This window comes from Mustela nigripes, chromosome 1 (assembly GCF_022355385.1).
Source record: "Mustela nigripes isolate SB6536 chromosome 1, MUSNIG.SB6536, whole genome shotgun sequence".
Lineage (NCBI taxonomy): Eukaryota > Metazoa > Chordata > Mammalia > Carnivora > Mustelidae > Mustela > Mustela nigripes.
The window spans coordinates 152,095,006-152,118,336 of record NC_081557.1 but is presented as its reverse complement, the minus strand read 5'-3'; positions in this window follow the sequence as shown (position 1 = coordinate 152,118,336).

The window sequence follows — 23,331 nt, the reverse complement described above, 5'->3', positions numbered from 1 at the left end:
TTTTTTTTTTTTTTTTTTTTTTTTTTTTTTTTTTTTTTTTGCAAAGACTTTATTGAGAGAGAATACAAGCTAGGAGGAGGAGCAGAGAAAGAGAGAAAGAGGGAGAAGCAGGCTTCCCACTGAACAGGGAGCCTGACATGGGCTCGATCCAGGACCCTGGAATCATGACCTGAACCAAAGGCCGACGCTTAACTGACTGAGTTACCCAGGCAACCTGGCAAATAGTTTATTTAAAAAATTCTCCTTAAATTTCCTCTCTGAGTGCGGTCAGATTCACATACATTTCATTTGATCTTTACAATTATTCTGTGATATAGATCAGGTAGATCCTGTTGCTTCCATGTTTGGAATGTTCCAGTGGCTTTTCATTAGACTTGGAATAAAACCCAAATAGCATGGTTTGAAAAGCCATACTTGATCTGGTTTTTGCTCCTTCTCCAAGCTGATCTCTTACCTCTACCCAGAATCCCCACCCATTGCATTCAGCCAGTTTAAGACCTCTCACTGCTCTTTCTCCTGAGATCCCATCATAAAGATCTGCCTGCCTATAATTCAAATTTCAGCTTATATAACACCTCTTCAGAGAGTCTCTCCCTTGCCTTTCTCATTCAATACAAGTAGTCATCCCAATACTATCACATCATCCTATATTAATTATTTTCACATAACTTATCACTTACTGATATTTCCTTGTTTATTTTTATACCTATAAAATCTTTCTTTCCCTACTTCCGTCCCTCCTTCCCTCCCTCCTAGAATGTAAATTTTCTGATAATTGGCTTTTAATATTTGTTGATATTGAATAAAAAGCAGGATTAACTCCATTGTTATCAATAAAGAAGCTCAGAGGTTTTAAGTTCCTCAAGATCTCACAATAATTAAGGGCAGAATGAGCATCTGTGACCTCTGATATCCATATACTGGGGACCATTCTCCATCTGGTTTACTGAATATTAATGGGGCACCTGGCTGGCTCAGTCAGTAGAGCATGTGACTTAGTCTTGGGGTTGTGAGTTTGAGCTCCTCATGGGGTATAGAGATTACTTAAAAATGAAATCTGAAAAACAAACAAAATATCGTGGGAGATAGAATGGCATGAGGGGAGGGGTAGTGAGTACAGCTTGAATTTTTGTCAGACACAAAACTCATGGAAAAATAATGTTGGGTCTCCTAACTTCTTAACCCATTTCCGGTTTGGAAATCAATTATTTCCTGATATTACATTACCATTCCCCAACTCCCAGCCCCCAGAATTCCACTGAGCAATTCAGGAAGATGTTGGAAGTGTTTCATGATTGAGTGGCCAAAATAACTTTGTTAAATGCTGAGTTAAGCATGTCTCTTTATTGTAGGAATTCCCAGAGCACTTAAAATGTACATTGTAAGTTTCCAGGAGGCAGATGTACTATGCAAAGCTACCTAAATTGATTAGGATAGAAAATACTTTTTTGAGAATTTTATTAACATCTCATAGAATGCATATTTCCTGGAACACAGTGGGTGAATATTTAATTAAGTCCTTAGTAATAGGCATCATGTTACCAGAACAATTTTATTACAATGATAAATTTATTAATGGATTCTTTTGTGTGTGGGAAAGGAAGAGTAAGTGTGTTTGTATTGGCATCTTCTGAATTTGTGCTTATATATGGCTTATTCAGTTCTGTGAAAGTCTTATTCTTTTCTTCCAGTATGAGGCTGCCAATTTTTTATTTCTCTGGTCAAACCACATATTATTTCTGACAGCCTATTCTGGTAGAAGCATTGAAACAATTTAAGCCTATTACAGTGTCTTCCATCCAGGTCCAGACAATTTTTAAAGAAGTCTGATAGTTGTAACTTCCCCCTACAGTGCACTGCTATAGTGGGTAGCCCATTTTGCTATAATAAGAATGATATAAAAACATGAGTAATACAGATGTTTCAATGAGAAAAAGGAACTTAGCACTAGGATATAGAAGAGTAGCAATAATAAAATTATTTTTCCCGGGGCACCTGGGTGGCTCAGTGGTTAAAGCCTCTGCCTTTGGCTCAGGTCATGATCCCAGGATTCTGGGATCGAGCCCTGCATCAGGCTGTCTGCTCAGCGGGGTGCCTGCTTCCCCCTCTATCTCTGCCTGCCTCTCTACCTGCTTGTGATATCTCTCTCTGTCAAATAAATAAATAAAATCTTTAAAAAAATTATTTTTCCCACAGAAATTTCAATAAAGTGTTTTCCAAACTATAACATTTTTTTAAATTAATTTTTTATTTTTTTATAAACATATATTTTTATCCCCAGGGGTACAGGTCTGTGAATCACCAGGTTTACACACTTCACAGCACTCACCAAAGCACATACCCTCCCCAATGTCCATAATCCCACCCCCTTCTCCCAAACCCCCTCCCCCCAGCAACCCTCAGTTTGTTTTGTGAGATTAAGAGTCACTTATGGTTTGTCTCCCTCCCAATCCCATCTTGTTTCATTGATTCTTCTCCTACCCACTTAAGCCTCCATGTTGCATCACCACTTCCTCATATCAGGGAGATCATATGATAGTTGTCTTTCTCTGCTTGACTTATTTCGCTAAGCATGATACGCTCTAGTTCCATCCATGTTGTCGCAAATGGCAAGATTTCATTTCTTTTGATGGCTGCATAGTATTCCATTGTGTATATATACCACATCTTCTTGATCCATTCATCTGTTGATGGACATCTAGGTTCTTTCCATAATTTGGCTATTGTGGACATTGCTGCTATAAACATTCGGGTGCACGTGCCCCTTTGAATCACTACGTTTGTACATTTTATTACATGCTAAAACAAATTAGATTATTGAAACCAACAGAAACAGACTTAGCAACATCCTCTTACATTTTCATTAATATAGTTAGCAGCTGTTCAGTGTCCTATATTACCTCTAGCTTTGCCTCACTCTTGTGCTTGCTGCATGCTTTATAATCACTACCAACTCGAAATAAAAGAATAAAAAGCAAATACATGGATAAAGAACAGGTGAGGAACTGAGTAGCATGACACTTGCATAGTTCTTTGTATTTGAACCCCATTGCCAGCCAGAGATCTCTGTCACCTTTAATACTCAAGAAAGACTTCCCTGAGAACACTTACTGTGATGAGCACTGAGTAATGCAATAGAATTGTATCATTATATTGTATGCCTGAAACTAATATAAACTCTATGCTGATTATTCTTCAATTAAAGAAAGATTTTTTAAAAGCCTGCCCTGAGGATATTCAAAATACTCCCCAAGATTTTTGTGAGTTCTCAGGGCCTCTGCTGTTTCTGCATGCTCTGTACCACAACAATGCAGATGTGAAATTTCATCCTTTTGTCAATTTATGCTACCTTCCTCCATATACACCCATGTCATTTGTGAGGATAGTAGATTTTACTACCAAAATGCAGGAGAGAGGAATCACATAATCTTTGAAGAACCATGCAACTTAAACTGCATTTTAGGTATTTCTATGTATATTTGTCTGTCTACTCCATCTAAGAAACTTTTACTTCTGGAAATGGCAGAATAATTCATTTGGACCAATCCATCCACTGAGAACAACTAGGTTATCTGAACAAAATCTCAAAAAAATATATATATATAGCAGCTTGCAGGCATCAGAGAGCTTAAATAGCGGTGAAGAACTAAAATACTGTTTAGAGATTCTTCTTCTAGGGGGAGATTTGCTGATTCCTTAAGAGGCAATTGAGAAAGATTCCGAGCAGCACTTTTGACACCATTACAGAGCTAAGGGGTACAAAACTAAATCTGGCTCCTGCTAAATGAGAGGAAAACTCGTGTTTTTTTGATGAGATTCAATTAGAATCTACTCGCCTGTTTTGTAATTAAGAAATTAACTTTGAAATTACTTATGGTTAGAGAAGGAATCACATTTGAAATTAGAGACTATTTTGACTGAATGAATGCATAGTAAAAAAAACTATGCATGTAAACTTGTGAGATGCCTAAACCTAAGATCTAAAACTATAAAATTCCTAAAAGAAACCATGGAAGGAAAGTTTTATAACATTGCTCTGGCAATGATTTCTTGGCTATGACACCAAAAGTACAGGTGACAAAAGCAAAAGCAGATAATGAAACTACATCAAACTGAAAAGCTACTGCACAGCAAAAGAAATGATCAGCAGATTGAAAGGCAAGCTGTGGAATGGGAGAAGGTATTTGGAATCCATACATCTGATGAGGAGTTAATAATGAGAGAATATAAAGAACTCCTAAATCGACAATAAAGAATCAAATAACCTGATTAAAATATGCTTCTAAGACCTGAAAGGACATTTCCCCAAAGAAGATATACAAATGGGCATATGTGCATATGAAAAGATTCACAATGTCACTAATTAATAGGGAAGTGCCAACCAAAACCACGATGAGACATTACCTTATACCTATTAGGATGGCCGCTATTAAATATAACATACACACTAAAAAATAAGTGCTGGTAAGTATGAGGAGAGATTGGAATCTCTGTGCACTGATGATGGGACTGTAAAATGGTACAGCTTCTATGGTAAACAATATGGAGGTTGAGGAAAAAATAAAATAGAATTACTGTATGATCCAGCAATCTAACTTCTTGGTGTATATATAAAAGAATTAAAAAACAGGATCTCGAGATAATGTCACACTGTGTTCATTACAGCATTATTGACTATAGCCAACAGGTATATGCAACTTAAATGGCCATTAATGGCTGAATGGATAAAGAAAATGTGGTATAAACACCCACTGAAATATTATGCAGCCTTAAAAAAGGAAATCCTGTCACACTTTACAACACTGATGGACCTGAGGACATTATGCGAAGTAAAATAAACCAGGCACAAAAAGTCAAATACTATATGGTTCTATTTTAGAGGTATCTAAGGTAGTCAAACTCAAAGAAACAGAAAGTAGAAGGTGGTTATCCTTTTGGAATATCTATATATATCAAATCATTCTATTATACACTTTAAATTTTTTATAGTTTTAAAAATTTTATTTTTAAACAAAACTATTTTGAAGCTTTTAGTGGTATTTATGAGTGTCAAATATTTTGCACTGAAAGGAATTGACATTATAATAATACATTTTTAAATTGTGTAGGTGTCACACCTACAATGTTAGACTTTGTAAAATACACATTGCACAATGTTAAAATACACATAGACCCAATGTTAGACTTTGCAAAATACACATTGCACATAAAAAGAAAATGATAATAATTGGGCAAAATTCTAATCTATTAATATAACCATCTCCAAATCAACATTATCAGATTTACTTAGATTGTTCTGTACATCTTAAATTTATACAGTGTTATATGTCAATTATATCTCAATAGAGCTGGGGAAAAAAGAAAATTTACTCTTAAAAAAAAAGAATATGGTTACCAGAGACAAGAGGGGAAAAAAGTGAGTTGCTGTTTAATAGGTGCAGATTTTCACTTTTGCAAGATGAGAAAGTTCTAGAAATCTATTGCACAACAATATACATATAGCTAACACTACTGTTCTGAACACTTAAACATGGTTAACATGGTAAATTCAATGTTATGTGTTTTTTACCAAAATTAAAAAAAAATCCTGTGGGGTGCAGCTAAAGCTATGGCTTACATAGAAATTTACAGCATGGAATGTATATACTAAAAAAGAATAAAGACTGAAATTTAATAATCTAAGCATCCATCTCAAGAAATTAGAAAAGAGACAGTAAAAACAAAACAAAACAAAACAAATAACAAACATAAAACCCCAAGTAAAATAAAAGAAAGTAATGAAAAGACCATGAATTAATGAGATTATTTAGAAAACCATAAAGAGGTGTCACAAAGGCCAACAGTTTGGAAAAGACTAATAAAATTAATAAACCTCTAGAAAGACTGATGAAAAAGATAATAGAAATAATCAATATAGGAATAGAGGTTCACCAAAGAGGTGAAAGACCTCACTCTGAAAACTTTGATCTATGTGTCTATTTTTGTACCAGTAGCATACTGTTTTGATTAATACAGCTTTATAATATAATTTGAAGTACAGAATTGGGATGCCTCCAGCTCTGCTTTTCTTTCTCAAGATTGGTTGGGTCATTCAGGATCTTTTTTGGTTTCTTCAGGATTGTCTGTTCTAATTCTGTGAAGAATGCTATTGGTATTTTGATGGGGATAGCATGTAATGTGTAGCTTGCTTTGGGTAGAATGGACATTTTAGGTATTTATTAATTTATTTGTTTATTTGACAGACAGAGATCACAAGAAGGCAGAGAGGCAGGCAGAGGGAGAGGGAGAAGCAGGCTCCCCGCTGAGCGGAAATCCCTACTAGGGGCTCCATCACAGGACTCCAGGATCACAACCTGAGCCAAAGGCAGAGGCTTTAACCCACTGAGCCACCCAGTTGCTTCAGTATGGACATTTTAACAATATCTGTTCTTCCAATCCATGAGCATGAATTGTCTTTCCGTTTCTTTGTGTCACCTTTAATTCTTTCATCAGTGTTTTAGAGTTTGTTTGGCTCATTCCTAGGTATCTTATGGTTCTTGGTGCAATTATAAATGGGACTTTTTTTTTCTTAATTTCTCTTTCTGCTGCTTCTTTATTGGTGTATAGAAATGCAATAAATTTCTGTACATTGATTTTGTGTTGAGGGAGTTTACTGAGTCCATGTGTCAGCTATAGCAGATTTTTGGTGGAATCTTGTGGATTTTCTGTATATGGTACCATGTTACTGGCAAGTAATGAAAGTTTAACTTTTTCCTTACTGATTTGGATATCTTTTATTTCTTTTATTGTCAGATTGCTACGGTTAGGACTTCCAGTACTATGTTGAATAAAAGCGGTGAGAATGGACATCCTTGTCTTGTTCCTGAACTTAGGGGGAAAGCTCTCACGTTTTCCTTATTAAGGGCAATGTTAGCTGTGGGTTTGTCATATATGGCCTTTATTAGATTGAGGTATGTTCCCTCTAAACCTTCTTTGTTGAAGGTTTTTACAGTGAACAGATGTCAAAATTTTGTTAAATGCTTTTTCTCTGTTGAAATGATCATATGATTTCTATCTTTCATTTTGTTACTATGGTGTATTATGTTGATTGATTTGTGAATATTAATGCCCTTGCAGGGGCTCCTGGGTGGCTCAGTGGGTTAAAGCCTCTGCCTTTGGCTCAGGTCATGATCCCAGAGTCTGGGGATCGAGCCCCGCATCAGGCTTTCTGTTCTGCAGGGAGCCTGCTTTTAATGCCCTTGCAGCCCAGGAGTATCCCACTTGATCGTGGTGAATGATTTTTTCTTTTTTCTTTTTTTGGCTGTATCTTGAACACAGTTTGCCAGTATTTTGTTGAGGATTTTTGCATCTCTGTTCATTAGGGATATTGGCCTATAGTTCTCTTTTTTTAGTGGTGTCTTTACCTGGTTTTGGTATCAGGCTAATGCTGGCTTCATAGAACGAATTTGGATACTTTCCTTCTTCTATTTTTTTGGGATAGTTTGAGAAGAATAGGTATTAATTCTTCCTTAAATATTTGGTAGATTTCACCTGTGAAGCCATCTGGTCCTGGACTTCTATTTGTTGGGAGTTTTTAGATTATTAATTTAATTTTATTACTAGCAATTGGTCTGTTCAAATTCTCTATTTCTTCCTGATTCAGTTTCAGAATATTGTATGTTCTTGGAATTTATTCTTTTTTCCAGGCTGACCAATTTATTGGCATGTAATTTTTCTCAGCATTCTCTTATAATCCTTTGTATTTCTTATCCTATTGGTTGTTACTTCTCCTTCATTTTTAATTTTATTTATTTGGGTATTCTCTTTCTCCTTGATGAGTCTGCCTAAAGGTTCTATCAGTTTTGTTTATGTTCTGAAAGAATCAGCTGTCACTTTCATTGATCTTTTTAAAAATTTTTTTAGTCTCCATTTCATTTATTTTAAGTATCTTTTGATACATAAGTTCTCCCAGCTTTTTTGCCCCTCCCCATGTACCCCTTGTAACTCTAGCCCTGAAATTTATTTGTTGAAAAAACTGGTCCAGTAGGTTAACAACCTGGATTTTGCTAATTGAATCCCTGTGGTGTCTTATTAGTCCTCCACTTCTATACTTCCTGTAAATTGAGAGTTAAAGCCTTGATCGGTTTCTGTTGTTTAAGGCACCCAAGTGTGTGGTATTTTTGTTACCACAGCCCTAGGAAACCGATACACTCAGTATATGAGTGCTCTATAGGAAATGCTAGGGGGATTACTGCTTTCAGCCTCAAGTGAAGTATTTGAGACCAAAATGACTTAAAAATTAGGAGTGGGTATAAGTAGTTCCAGGGTTTTTCAGTGTCTTGATGATGCCATCAAGGACCCAGCCTCGTTTCTACTTTCTTTAACTGTCTGCACTGTGATAGCAACGAGTCTCTTCATGGTTATAAAATGGCAGCATTTGCTCCAAGTGTTATATCCTTATATGACAAAGTGCAAACGTGGAAAAGGATGGCGTGGTGTTCTACTTAGGGCTATCTCAACAAAGTCTCCCTTTGTTTCATTGGTCAGAACCAGGTCACGTCGCCATTCTTAGCTGCAAGGAAGACTGGGGGAGTGAGAACAGTTTATTCTCTACAGCACCCATTTCCAGGAAATAACATAGCTTATACACACTGGTAAGTAGGAGAATAATGTCAGTACAATGTGGAAGTTGTGATGCTATAGCAAAGGAATAGTATATAGTAATTTAACAGGAGAAAACTAATTATCTTCAATAAGAAAGGTAAAAGTCTTTAGTCATAGAGACAGGAACACTTTTAACAAGAAAATTGAAAATAAGTGCCTGCACTTAGAGATCCCTCCCCCAGAGAGGTATCTCCTATGTTCCAGCTGTAGATGGCTCTAAGCTTGTGGTGGTTTCCACTGCTACATTCATTTTATCAGCAGTCTCACTGGCTCAGAATTCCACAATGTTTCCCATGTTATTTTTTCTTTTTTATAGTAATTTTTTAATTGCAGTATACATATATAGAGAAAAATGCACAAACCATAAGTGATTAGTACATGTTGTTTTAATACATTTTTATTATATCTTGAGTAGCTCCAGTTATACTGAGCACCCTGTTACTTTTAGAGTCTAATCTTACGGAAAACAAGGATTTCCAGTAATGATGTCATAGCAAAAGAAGCTGAACCTGACATTTTCAGCCTCTGTCTGAAACAGGGCTCCGCCAGCTGGAAGAAAGGGGAGGCATTGATTTTGGGGTAGGAGATAGCAATATCTGTCCCATAGCACATATGAACCTAATTAACTTTGCCGCTACAGGTTTAATGTTTAACATAATGGGAACAATTCAGAAAAAGTATAAATTACTACACTGAAATGTGAGACAATAAAAATTAATTGAGATTAATTCAATTGAGATTGTCTCTCATATGCAATTTGTATTGTGACTAATAGGTTTGTTTGTGTAAGAGGCTTGTGGAGGCTTTGTGTTTCCTCCCTGACATCATGTGGGTGTGTGAGAAAGTAAAGAGTGGCTAGTCAACCAGGTTAGCAAAGCACTTTTGCCTATAGATGCAGATCTTTGAGCAGCCCCGGACTATAGAAGCTGTTTGGAAATGTGGACATGGGTATCTACTGACCAATGATAACACATTCTAGGGCAATTTTTAGAGTGCGGGATAACTGCTAATACCCAGGCAGGCTACAAACTTCCAGAAGTACTTTTCTTTGCAGAAAACAACATATTGATGAACTAGGCCAGACTGGGAAACATGAGTCACACAATCGCTTCCATCTGACCTGCTCCTGTGCACTAGAAGAATGATTGTTAAGTTCTTCACAGGCACTTCTCCACATAACAGCGGACTGGGAGGAGGAGAGAAAGATCGTCAATCAGCTTTCAAATAGCAAAATACCTTTCACATCTTCCTAACTAGGAGTCACCTAGATTTTTCTTAAATATCACCAATGACAGCTAATGCACTCTGTATAGAATCTATAGTATGTAGTTAAAGAGAATGGATTCTCGAGTCAGACTGCCTGGTTTCAAATCTATTATTCTACTCAACCAAATATCTGAACTTGACCAAATTATTCAGTTTCTTCCTTAGCAAAATGGATGCAAGAGTAATATGGAGTATAAGGTTATTGAGATAAAGATATATATCTATATCTACATCCATCTATCTACTATCATCTATCTATCACCACACAGGTGTTAGGCTTATATTTTTATTACTATTACTGCAATTATTATTATTATTATTAAGAGCTGGATTCTTACCTTCCTAGTCTCTCTCTTGTCCTAGGATATGGGTGTTCTTTAGCTCTGTTAATCAGACCCACCCATGCCAGAATTTTATTAAAAAAAGAAAAAAAAAAAACAGCCAGTGAAACAAGAAAAGGGACTCCATTCTGCGAAGGCACTGGCAACTTTAGCCCATCTATAGACACACTAACAGCAGTGGTTCTAGCAAGAGTTCCCAGTGCTTGGGATTAAACTCTTGGGTCCCATTGTGCTGGCAGGGGTGTCTCCAGTGGGCTGAGTCTTAATGTGATTTGGGGTTGTGTCTCTGACTACAAGCCTCCAAATCTAGTTCTCAAGTCTTTCTGAAAATGTAGTGAGTTAGCTAAAATCACTTAGTAAATTAATTTTTTCTGCTTAAACTAGCCACAGTTGGCTTCTGTTGTTTGCAGTTGAGGACATTGAGTAATAGAATTAAAAATGAAGAAGAGCAAATTTAGGAGATGGAGAGAGACCAGGTGTTTGTGACATCGTACGGATTCTTAGATCCAGTATAATTGAAAGCCAAAACTCCCCTTGATTTTTCAGTTGTAGGAACCAATGAATTCTTTTCTTTAAGCCAATTTGGGCTGAGTTTTTGAAATTCCACCTGTTACAATATTGTATTCTTCTTCTCTGTTCTTTTTTTTTTTTTTAAGATTTTATTTATTTATTTGACAGAGAGATATCACAAGCAGATGGAGAGGCAGGCAGAGAGAGAGAGAGAGAGAGAGGGAAGCAGGCTCCCTGCTCAGCAGAGAGCCCGATATGGGACTCGATCCCAGGACCCTGAGATCATGACCTGAGCCGAAGGCAGCGGCTTAACCCACTGAGCCACCCAGGCGCCCTCTTCTTCTCTGTTCTTATGTCCTTTATCTTTTTATTCATTTGTGATAAAATTTAAAATAAATAATACTTTTATTTATTAAAATAAATAATAGTTAAAAAAAAAAAAACCCAACCTATATAATCCTCATGGAGGCTGTTCATTACTGTGATCCCAAGTTCTATGAACAGGACCAGGCCATGTTTTCCCTTTAATATCAGTTGAAGTCAGGAAAGAATTTGACACTGTGACTTTCATTTTTCTTCCCTATAAATTCTTCAGTTGTTTTGGCTTTTATTTTCTTTGTAACATTAACTCATAAGAAGTAAAATAAAGGGGAGCCTGGGTGGCTCAGTGGGTTAAGCCTCTGCCTTCGGCTCAGGTCATGATCTCAGGGTCCTGGGATCGAGTCCCGCTCGGGCTCTCTGCTCAGCAGGAAGCCTGCTTCTCTCTCTCTCTCTCTCCCTGCCTTTCTGTCTACTTGTGATCTCTCTCTGTCAAATAAATAAATAAAATCTTTAAAAAAGAAAAAAAGAAGTAAAATAAAATGCATTAATTTTCTATCTGATTTCTGGGTTCTGTTAACTTAAAAACACACTTGACACTTATTATTGATGTTTAAACATTAAGAACTCATACAGCTGCACACACTTTTATAACAATCCACCTACACTGCATTGTAAAAAACAGAAAGTGCACATCTATTCAAATTGATGGTCTCCTCCCAGTGAAAGTGTTTCTAGACTACAGAGTATAATTTGCTGAAATGTTTGACATCAGGGTTCTTTTTTTGTCATTATAATTTTTGGCACATGCATTTTACAGAAATGTTGGTCAAGGGATGCTGCTCCCTTCTTCCCAAAGTTATTGCTTCTCAAATGTTTGTGAAACACAGACATATACCTTTAAAAAGCTTTTATGGAACAGGATTATGTGGGTCAATGAGTTTACTCACTGGCATGTGATTTGGATTTTCATCAAACCAGTCAATCAAGATGAAACCAAAATGAAAATGTCAACTTATTTGAGTGGATACAACTGTGTTATTTAGAAAAATTTAAGAGCATGTGGACATAACATACTGACACAAACATAATATTAGACTTCTTTTTATTCTTTAGGCTTAAAAATGTAGTTGATTCTTATGATTACAAAAAAGTAAATATATGAACTTTGTTAAACTTCAGGCTAACAACTTCAGGAAAATTCAAAAGGAAAAAAGTATTCATGATATCACCAACAGATATAACTAATATTTTGGAATAGTGTATTTAAATCTTCTAACTGGGCATAGATTTTTTTAAAAATATATTTTTTCTTTTTTTGAGATAATTGCCTCTATATAATTTGGTACAATGCTTTTTTATTAACCTCATTACAAAATAACTTAAAAACATTGATTTTGCATCATCTGCAATTTTTTTATTATGTTATGTTAGTCACCATACAGCACATCATTAGTTTTTGATGTAGTGTTATCATCTGCAATTTTGATAAAATTACTGCATTTCCAGACACTAACTTTGCTTTCAAATATGGGAAGGTACAAAATTATTGAACTATAATCCTAGTTTATAATCATTACAGATATAAAGTCTTAGTTTTTACAGTCTTATTCTGTATTTGGTAATGTCAGGTTTAAAAAATATAAATAATCTTATTTATTTTTCTCAATTACCTTGAACAGTATGTAAAAGAATGAGCGGTAGCTTGACTGACATGGAGCTGGGTCCAAGGGAGTAAGATTGAATGTGTACCATAGGAAGTCAGGAAACCTGACCAAGCAAATGAATCAGCTCTGTGAATGTGAGAAGCATTTCTTTGTGTGAATTTTGCTAGGCTTTGGTGCCTAGTTGTTTGATCAAATGCCAGTCTAGATGTTGCTGTAAAGGTATTTTTAGATGTAATTAACATTTATACTCAGTTGACTCTAAATAAATCAAATTATCCTCTGCTTATATGTGGGTAGACTTTATCCAATCAGTTGGACTTCATCCAATCTGTGGAAAGTCTTAAGAGTTTTCCTGAAGAAGGAGAAATTTTGCCTCAAGACTGCAAGATGGTTATTTTGCCTGAGGTTTTTTTTTTTTTTTTTTTTTTTTTTTAAGATTTTATTTATTTATTTGCCAGAGAGAGAGTGAGAGCACAAGCCAGGAGATAGAGGGATAGGGAGAAGCAGGCTCCCTGCCAACGATATGGGACTTGATCCCAGGACCCTAGGATCACCACCTGAGTGCAAGGCAGCCGCTTAACTGACTGAGCTGCCCAGGCACCCCTTGCCTGAGTTTTAAGTCTTTTGACTCAAACCTGCTGCCCTATCCTATAGATTTTGGATTTGCTATTCCCTATAATCATATGAGCCAATGTCTTAAATCTCTCTCTCTCTATATATGTATAATATATAGTAGTTGTTTGTTCTGTCTTGTTTTTTAGTATACCAGACAAAATATAAAGTTGGCAACTTTAAACCAGTTATCCAATTTGGGAAATTTTTACTAGTTAACATAATTTAAAAATCAGGGGCCACCACCTTAGATAATACCTTCCAATTCTAAAATTGTAAATTCTAGCATAAGATATTAGGGATTCACCAAGTTAGAAAGAAATCAAAATGATAAAAAAGAACATGAAACATTATAAACACAAGAAATTCGTTGCTGATTTTTTAACCATTTTGTATTTTTTTAAAGAATATTTTATTTTATTTATTTGACAGAGAGAGAGAGAGAGAGATCACAAGTAGGCAGAGAGAAGGGGAAGCAGGCTCTCTGCTCAGCAGAGAGCCCAATGTGGGGCTCGATCCCAGGACCCCGGGATCATGACCTGAGCTGAAGGCAGAGGCTTAACCCACTGAGCCACCCAGGCACCCCCCATTTTGTACTCTTAATGTCACCCTGTATTCTATACATGATAGTGGCCAGTGACTGTGAGTTCCTAAAATGCAGTTTACCTGTTCTACTGGTGAACATCAAAGCCTCAATTCTTGGTAGAAGTTAACATTTATCGGACGTTGAGCCTTCAATTTTTTCATGGTTAGATAAAAGAAATTATTTGAACCAGCTTCACTATTACCAATTTTTTATTTTAGTCTGATGGAGCAAGATCACCAGAAAGCCAGGTCCTATGAAATGGAAAGGAGAGATGTGTCCTTTTCCTTTCAAGTAACTTAATGTCCCCATATATGGACAGCCCAAACAACTAAGAAAATCTGGTTTTCCCTGTATACCTAGTATTAAAATTCAGCCTTTGCAGCTCATTAGGTAGTGAAAACCAATCAGTAGTCCTTTGACAGCTGCCTTTTCAGTGGGCGTAAAGGTGAAATTATAAGTACAGTGATTTACTTGTAATCCAATAATACGTGTGCTGAAAGAGCTGTGCAACCAGAATTCAAATGGGGCCTGGAGTGGCTGCATTTGTGTAGATCAGCCACTTGTCCAGCATAACTCTTATGGATTATCCCTGATGTTCAGGGAAAATTCATTAATTCATTTAGATATAATAGTCTTCAGGAAAATCACTAAATCTCCCCCCATAACATGTTAAAGAAAAGATTTATAAGCTTCAAATAGAGTTTAAGATATTTTCCAACTAAAATATATCTAATTTTAACTATGGTGTTATATTTTGGGGGGTCTTCCAAATATTTCCCTCTAATTGCATTTGTGCTGAATTCTTCAATTTTGTTGATTTGATTGAATTCCATATAAAAGGCATTATCATTATAGACTTAGATACATATTGAAAAAATATAGTTGATTTTCATTTAAAAGTTCCACGTTTCATTTTCTCATTCATCAGAAATACCTCGTCTTCCTACTCAGCTTCTGTTTTAGCATGTGCGTAACATAAATAGGTTTTGATTTTCTATTTTCTTTTTTAAAAATACAGGCAATTGGCAGCACATGGATGGCACAGTCGGTTGAGCATCCCATGCTTGGTTTCGTCTCAGGTCATGATCTCAGGGTCGTGGGATCAAGCCCTGCACTGGGCTCCATGCTAAGCAGGGAGTCTGCTTGAGGATTCTCTCCCTCTCTCCCTCGTTCTCCGCCCTCTCTCTCTCACTAAAATAAATAAAATTTTTAAAAAATATATGGGCAATTGAATATAGGTTTTTAATTCTTTCTTGTCTCCATTTCCTTACTCACTCCAGGGTTTCCATCTCTATTGTTGTTCACAAGCATTCAGACATATCTGGTGTCAGGGTATAAATGTATTTATTACTCAGCAATAGAAATGACTTTTCTTTCAACAGGAACAATAGAATCAATGGCTCTGGCTAAATGAAGTCTTTGTCTGAATCTTCCTTTTTAACATTTATGTCAGTTACATATCCATGACCTCCAGCTAAGTTGCAGAGCACCTTTGAGCAAGAACACTTAAGTAGAAGTAAACACCGTTGGCTGGAGGTAATTAAGAGAGGTGATATCATATGTCATATGTCTAGTGTTCCAACTGCTGTGACGTTCATGATGTAAATTCCCAGACTGGTTCAATTTTATCAGCATTTGAGAGAGTAAAGAAATGTTTTAAGATGCACAGAAAATCTATCTTCAACCTGTTTTGTTTATGGCAAGGGGCATTCAAGAAACAGGCAAGACAAGCAAGTGGTGAAGCAGTCAGCTATAAATAGTAGAACCTGTGTTTATTTGAAAACAGTCTGTTCTGTAAAGAACTGTGGATATCTGGATTCTTCCAACCTTAACCTAAAATTTGCAGGTGCAGATGAAAAAAGAAAAGGAAAGAAAAGAAAAAAAACATACCCAAGATTACAAAGCGCATCATCCTGGTGTTTAGGGTTCTGTATTGGTTTTGTTCTAGTCACAAAATGGAAAATTTCTATTTTGCCTCCATTGTCTGCTTTTGCAGGGCAGCTCCACAGACTCCATTAATACCCATTCATTTAGGGACCAGTGGAAGGTATAAACAAGCCCTCCATCTCCAGGCTTACTGAGTACAACACACTCCCTTTATTTCTTCTATGAGGGGTAAAGTTTGTTTAGGATAAGCATGATGAGAGGATTTGAAAGCAGACATATGTGCATGTGCATTTTCCCCTCATCGAGGTTGAGTGAGCTCACCAGAGAAGAGAGGAGGTGACTGGGTGCCACTGAGGTTGTAATCTCTAGTCCTAGATCCTTCCCTGGGGGCTTCCATAGATGTCACAGCATTCGAAGGACCCTGCCTACTCAGCATTCTGGTCAGCAGTCTGCATTCATAGACCGGACAGTGTGTCTGTTTCCATGCCAGGCCAGCAGCAACAGCACTTGTATTCCTGCCCTGTGGGAGAGCACAGCGGAGTACCTCAGACCCTATAGACCTAGTGCGATGTAGTGGTTGCATCTGTTTTTGTAACCTTATGGAGGCCCTTGCATGTGGCATGCTGCTCAAGAAGGAGAGTTCTCACCCAAACCTGTTTTATTTTTTTTTAAGATTTTATTTATTTATTTGACAGAGGAATCACAAGTAGGCAGAGAGGCAGGTAGAGAGAGAGGAGGAAGCAGGCTCCCTGCTGAGCAGAGAGTCCGATGTGGGGCTCAATCCCAGGATCCTGGGACCATGACCTGAGCTGAAGGCAGAGGCTTTAATCCACTGAGCCACCCAGCCACCCAAACCTGTTTTAAAGGTATTCGATTTCTTAATTTCTTATCTTGAAAAGCATTGAAGTGCATACAATTTAAGTCCTGTCTGGGTATTTCTTGGATCCTCATTCTTTCACATCTCATACTCTTTGACAGTCTAGATTCTCACTTGCCCACTCCAAGTTCCTCTCTTGCTAGGCCTTTCCCTTCCTCTTGCCTCTTGGGTTCTGTAGTAGTCTCTGTTTTCCAAGTCTGCATTCCCCAAAAGTTTGGCAGAGATAGACGAACTCCAGAGGAAGTGGATGGAAAGTGGCCTGAGATTCAGAGTCAAGTGAGAAGCTGAATACTCCCTTGTGAATATTTGTTACCATACTTAGCTTATAATGCTAATACTTCCCATCACAAGTGCAGGTGTTTGGGCTGCTTTCTCTCTGTTGTTTGAGATGTTCTATCCATTTTCCATTTCCCCACTATCCTAGCACCCACCCATTGCCAAAGTATTTGTTGGTTGTGGTGGTTGTTAAGGTTACACCTTTTTTAGTTCTCCCATATCTCTGACCTCTCTCTATTTCACTTCACTGTTCTCTTGCTAATTTAGAATACCTCCTAGATTCAGGCCATATATCCTCTCCCCATATCCTGAATTTCCTGAACTCTGGGGAAGGGAGAAATAGATAAGACAAGGACAGAGCAGAGGTTAGGAACAAAATAAGGGAAGATGCACCAGTTTGGGCAGGAAAAGTTCAGCGTGCAAGGTGAGGCAGATGTAGATGTGAGGAGCAGGAGGTAATGTAGAGGGTTTGCCTCTAGGAAAGAAGATCATTTAAAAACTTCATCACAGGCTCCTGGAACAGTTCAAAGAGAAGGGTTCTAAAAACAACTTGAAGAATGGAAGCACCATTGGAATAATCCTACGGCCTTTCAAGGGCATTATTTTGAAGGTGACAAAACCATCTCAAGTTTTACCTTATACCATGTTTAGGAAAGAATCACTCTCATGACTTCATAGCCATGCCTCCTACATTCTGTGATATTGTCCTTAGCATCTCTGAAATAAAGTTTGGCCATCATCACTGATCATGCTGATGTGGCCACCTTTCTTTCTTTCTCTTTGAAACTGAGGTACTAGACAAGGGAGTAAGGCACTAATATACTTCCAAAATGTGCATCGTTTAGTAACTATCTGGGAAGCCTAAATGCTCTGTCATTTTGCTTTCTCATGGAGGCCACTGAGAGCTGTTTGTTGCCCTAACGCAAAAATTATGGGAAACTTCCAGCAAGAGTAAAGAGATTAGAAAAAATGAGCACTGGGTGTTAGATATAATGATGATTCCCTGAAACTAATAATACACCATATGTTAATTAAATAATTTTTTTAAAAAGAAAAAAAAAGAATAAAGAGGTTAAAATAGGCAACAAAGGGGCTTTCAGAGAAGGTTCTCAGGAATCTGAATAAATAAGCCTTCCTCTCTTCAGCCCTGCCTCTCTGTTTTCCTGATACAATAAGTCTATTTCTTACCCTTTGCTTTCACATCTGGTGCTACTGTTTTTCAGCTTCCTTTTAACCATCCCTACCCATCCATTATTTAAGGATCAGATCAAGTCCAAACTCTCCCAAGACTCTCTTTGCCCTCCAGATCACATTAATATTTATATTCTCCAATTTCCTAAGGAAAAATTTGGGTTCTTGCATCATTTGGAACTCACTAGTCCTGTAATGCTGTCATAGATGTTGGTTTTGTTTCTGTACCACACCACAAAGCTTTCTGAAAACTAGAATTATTATGCATCTTTTGTATTTTCTACCCATCTAAATATACACAAAGCATAATGAATCTTTGGTAAGTGCTAAGTACAGTTAATCAACAAGTAAATACCCAAAAGTTTAGGATAAAAGACTGTTCTCTGTGAGTAAAGTGTTAATAAAAGTCAAAGTCTTGGGACAACTGTTTAAAATCTGGAGAACGTTAAATATCTTATGGAATCCACTCAATGTATACATAGGTCAGGATATATTAATTATGATTATTTTTTAGAAATATGTTTTTCACACATGCTTCATGCTGAGGAATTGTTATACCAAATTATTGGTTAACCTGTACAAGAAAACAAATTTGATACCTGCAGAGAATTTGTGTGGTCAACCTCCCATAACATGACTGAATTTTTCTCATTTAAGTGGCAACTTCTACCAATGTTTTAGATCCATAGCTACCCCCATTTCTTAAGCTGTTAAAACATTGTGTTTACTCATAAAAATGATCAAATGCAACATTAATCAGCTTAATGAGTTAAATGCAAGCCTGGCCAAGATCTAGAATGCAACATTAACCACAACAGGATTGAGTCAACTCCAGAGTTAAACAGATAGATAAAAGCTATAGAGTTTGCATATATAAAGGGTTGAAAATGTTTCTTAGATCATTGGTTAAAAATATATCTGTGAGGGAGAGCAGGCAAAAAGGTTTGCTCCCCCTTTTTTTTATTTAAAGGTTAAAGCTGAAAGGGAGCTTCTGAAGCACTGTGTTCATTTTTGTTTTGGTAGGTGGAGTTCACTAACCAAAATGACAACAAACATTCGGAAATGGGACTTACTCTATGGCATCTGTTCAAACCTCCTAAAACCAGAGATGTTTTCCTGTCTGATGTATAAGCCAACCAAGCACAAATTAAAAGCAGATGCTCCGTAGTTCCCTGAGAATATTTACAGCTTAGAGTTTATACTTCCTGGTCACCTCTCTACAGCAGAACATCCTGAAGAGTGGTGGACATTTTGCAATAATGAATGCTCCATCATAGCAGAGTTCAACTTCTCTGTTTTGAAATTAGGTTACATATTTTCTTTCCTCAGTGGAAAAAATATCTTTGCAAAAGGAACTTGAAGCATTTTCCATACTACATATGTCCTAATCATGAACTCACAGAATTTGATGTGTTAACTAAAAATAAGGACAACTTTACTTTTAGGTACTGAACTCCCTCCCTTGGTAAACTTCATTTCAGTATAGCCTGTTTCTCAGAACAATAGGTTGAAATATGGAGAACAGCAACATGCATAGAAATAGAATGCAAAACATTAGGGTTTCCACTGAAAGATACAAATATGCCTTTGGATTTGTAAATCTCTGCAATCAGTATTTATTATGTGCAAGTGCACAGAGCATATATTATGGGGATTCAACGAAGAAGCACAATTGCTGCTCTTTGGCTTCATTGAACTTGACAGGATTGGGAAGAGAACGTTTCAGTGCATAAAAGTGGAAGTGAACAACAAGAAAATAATACAGCAGCTATTGCCTCTATGTATACAGAAAATGGTAATACAAGAGAGAGATTTTAACTTAGCCTGAAATTGTCATTCTTTAATACGAAATATGGTAAGAGCAATCTCGCTTAGGAACAGAGTATGGAAAATGGAAAAGGGAAATGTATTCATTTACTCGGAAAATATTACCCAATATTCTAAAATATTTTAAATCCAATATTCTAAAAGAAATAAGAGTAAGAGTAGTGACTATGAGAGGAATTAGAGCCCCCAGAGAGGTAATAAACAAGATGGAATTGGGAGGGAGACAAACCATAAGTGATTCTTAATCTCACAAAACAAACTGAGGGTTGCTGGGGGGAGGGGGTTTGGGAGAAGGGGGTGGGATTATGGACATTGGGGAGGGTATGTGCTTTGGTGAGTGCTGTGAAGTGTGTAAACCTGGTGATTCACCAGGTACAGACCTGTACCCCTGGGGATAAAAATACATGTTTATAAAAAATAAAAAATTAAAAAATGAATAAATAAAGGTACTACTAACTCCAAAAAAATAAAAAAATAAAAAAAAAAATAAAATGTGTCCGACCCCTTTGCTTCCGAAGCAATCTCAGAGTTCCCATTCTACAAAATAATTATTGTCCTCTGTCTCCTTGAAACTTCATTGTAAGTGGCACTTTATTCATTGGATGGGTTTCTTCTGACTCTCCTTTTCCTTCCTTAAACTCCACCTCCCTCCATGAAGTACTTCCTACCAAATAAAGGAGAGAGAGTAATGAGGCCTTCTCTACGCAGAAGTAACTGATTGAAATCAGCACGTCCTCAGCTTGCTTCACCCACCACAACACAAAATGCTCTTGCCGTTTGTCTTAAATACAGTATAAATGGGAGGGTATTTAGTTTGTGTGGTGTTCCTGTTTAGTTGTCTTTCTCCTTTTTCTGTCCGTGTAGTATTTCTATCCAAGACAACCATCAGTTCCAAACAACATTTAACACGGTTCTGTAAAGCAGATTAATGCTTCAGGCCATCACACATTCAGGTTAAGAATATAGTGCCTTAGACATTTAAAAAGGAAGTTTTATCTTAACATTTGTAAGTCATAACAGGGCTTATGGAGAAAATTTCCAACCCTTAAGTAAAATACACAGATGTCACCATTTTTTTAAAGATTTTATTTATTGATCTGACAGACAGAGATCACAGGGAGGCAGAGAGGCAGGCAGAGAGAGAGGAGGAAGCAGGCTCCCCACTGAGGAGAGAGCCCGATATGGGGCTTGATTTCAGGACTCTGGGATCATGACCTGAGCTAAAGGCAGAGGCTTTAACCCACTGAGCCACCCAGGTGCCCCCAGATGTCACCAGTTTAAAAAATGACGCATTTCAAATCTTTTCTCTTTACCAACTCATAATTGTTGAGGTGTTAAAAATGATTCGGCAGAAGTGAAAAATTTGGTAAGGTAGGAATACAGAGGGAGTAATGGAACCTAGAAGGGTTCTACGAGGGTAAATGTGATAGTAGGACCATAAAACCCCCTACAAATTACCTAGAGATTTCAGTGACCCCCAACACCTCCATTCCACAGCACTGAGATGCCTATTCTGTTTCTTCTCATCAGATAATTATGTTTTCTTGAAAGGCAGGGCAGTTGTTGCTCTTGAATCCCACTCATTTCTTGTTAGCTATAAACTATGCCCATAGAGTTTCACAGAAAGAATAGCCCCTGAGGTATCTGCCCCTTTTTTGTTTCATTGAATCTAAAACCGAAGAATTTCTTAACTGAACTTACTGTTCCACTGCATTAAATCTGTTGAAAGTTACTAGTAACAAATTCCTGCCAACCAAAAAATTAAACATTTTGCTCTTTGTGTTGAAATTGTATAGGCCCTGGGTTCAGTTTATAGATTTGTATCCAATTTTTGTTTCTTCTGAGCTATTTCATCATAGACAACTAACTTGTTCTTGCCTCAGTTTACTTATCTGTGAGATGGTAATAAAGTAATATAAAAAGGAATCATTATACTCACCATCAACACTAAACTCTAGCCTCTCTTGTTAACCTGTAACCTGTCTTTAGAAAATATGGATTACTCTGGGATACCTTGGATTGCTACTCATAGGGAGCATTATTTTCCTGAGATGATCAAGCTCTAAAGATAAAGTTGATAATGGGTCTCAAGACACACGGATGGCATCAGTGTGACTTGCTAGGTACCAGGTTCTGTCATCTGCACAATGGGTAGCCCAACTAGCAGGGAGAAACAAATCCTCTCATATACACCTATTCTGAATTCACCTTGGACATTGGTGACTCTGTTGTGTGGGCCCCCTAAAACTGTCGGCATGTTTCACTGACTATACTCTGTTCAAATCATTGGTACTTCTGGGTCCACTATTTGACCCCTACAGAATTTTTTTCTCTCATCTGGAATGATCCTTCTTAAAAAACACTGCTAGGGTAATTTTACTTTAATAATTTTCCTTGTCTCTCAAGACTTCAAATCCCCAAGAATAACAGTGTTCTGTTAAGAGGTTAGTAATAGTAATAGTAATTGTTAGGTTAGTAATAGTAGTTGTTACTGTATAATAATACCAGTACTCTAAGTAGCTGAGGTTAGTAATAGTAGTTGTTGCTGTATAATAATACCAGTACTCTAAGTAGCTGAGTTGTACATATCACTTACTGGGTGCCAGATACAGTGCTTTACATATATTTACTTTTTGAATCCTTCCGACAGCCCTCTGAAGAAGGTACTATTCTAATCACCATTTTACTGATGAGGAAGCTATGGCACAGTTTGGTTAGCAACATGCCCATGTCTTAGAGCTAGAAAGTGGTGGAGCTGGGATTTGAACCCAGGCAGCCTGGTTCCTCAGTTCTTACTCTTTGCCTCTATGATGTACAACTCCTTTTTAATTAATTATAAATTAGAAAGTGACAGAACCGGTATTCCTCAAAGCCCCTAATCTTAATCTATGTACAAAATTTTCCTATGTATATGCTCCTAGCTTCTTCCAAACTGGATGGAAAGTTCTATTTAAGTTTTTGTTACTTTTTATAACCTTTCCATAATGTCATATCAAGAAGATGTCTTTAAAATAATCTGAGACAAACGGTTTTTAAAAATTCAAATATTTATTCTTAATTTATAATTGGTGAGAAAATACTTTCTGGATAGGGAGGGATTAATATGTTCAGAAACCAAATTTCGGGCTGTGTGTGGAAAACAGTGAGCTTTGTGTTTTGACTGGAGACTCCGGGAGAGTAATAAATCTTGAAATTCGACAGGAAATAAGCCTGGAGGTAGAATGTGGCTAAATCATGGAGGTCCTTGAAAGCCTGGTTTTAGATTATAACAAACTCTATAGATAGCAAGGGATCCTTTGAGAGCTCTTTGGGGAGCCAGGGTCCAAGCTG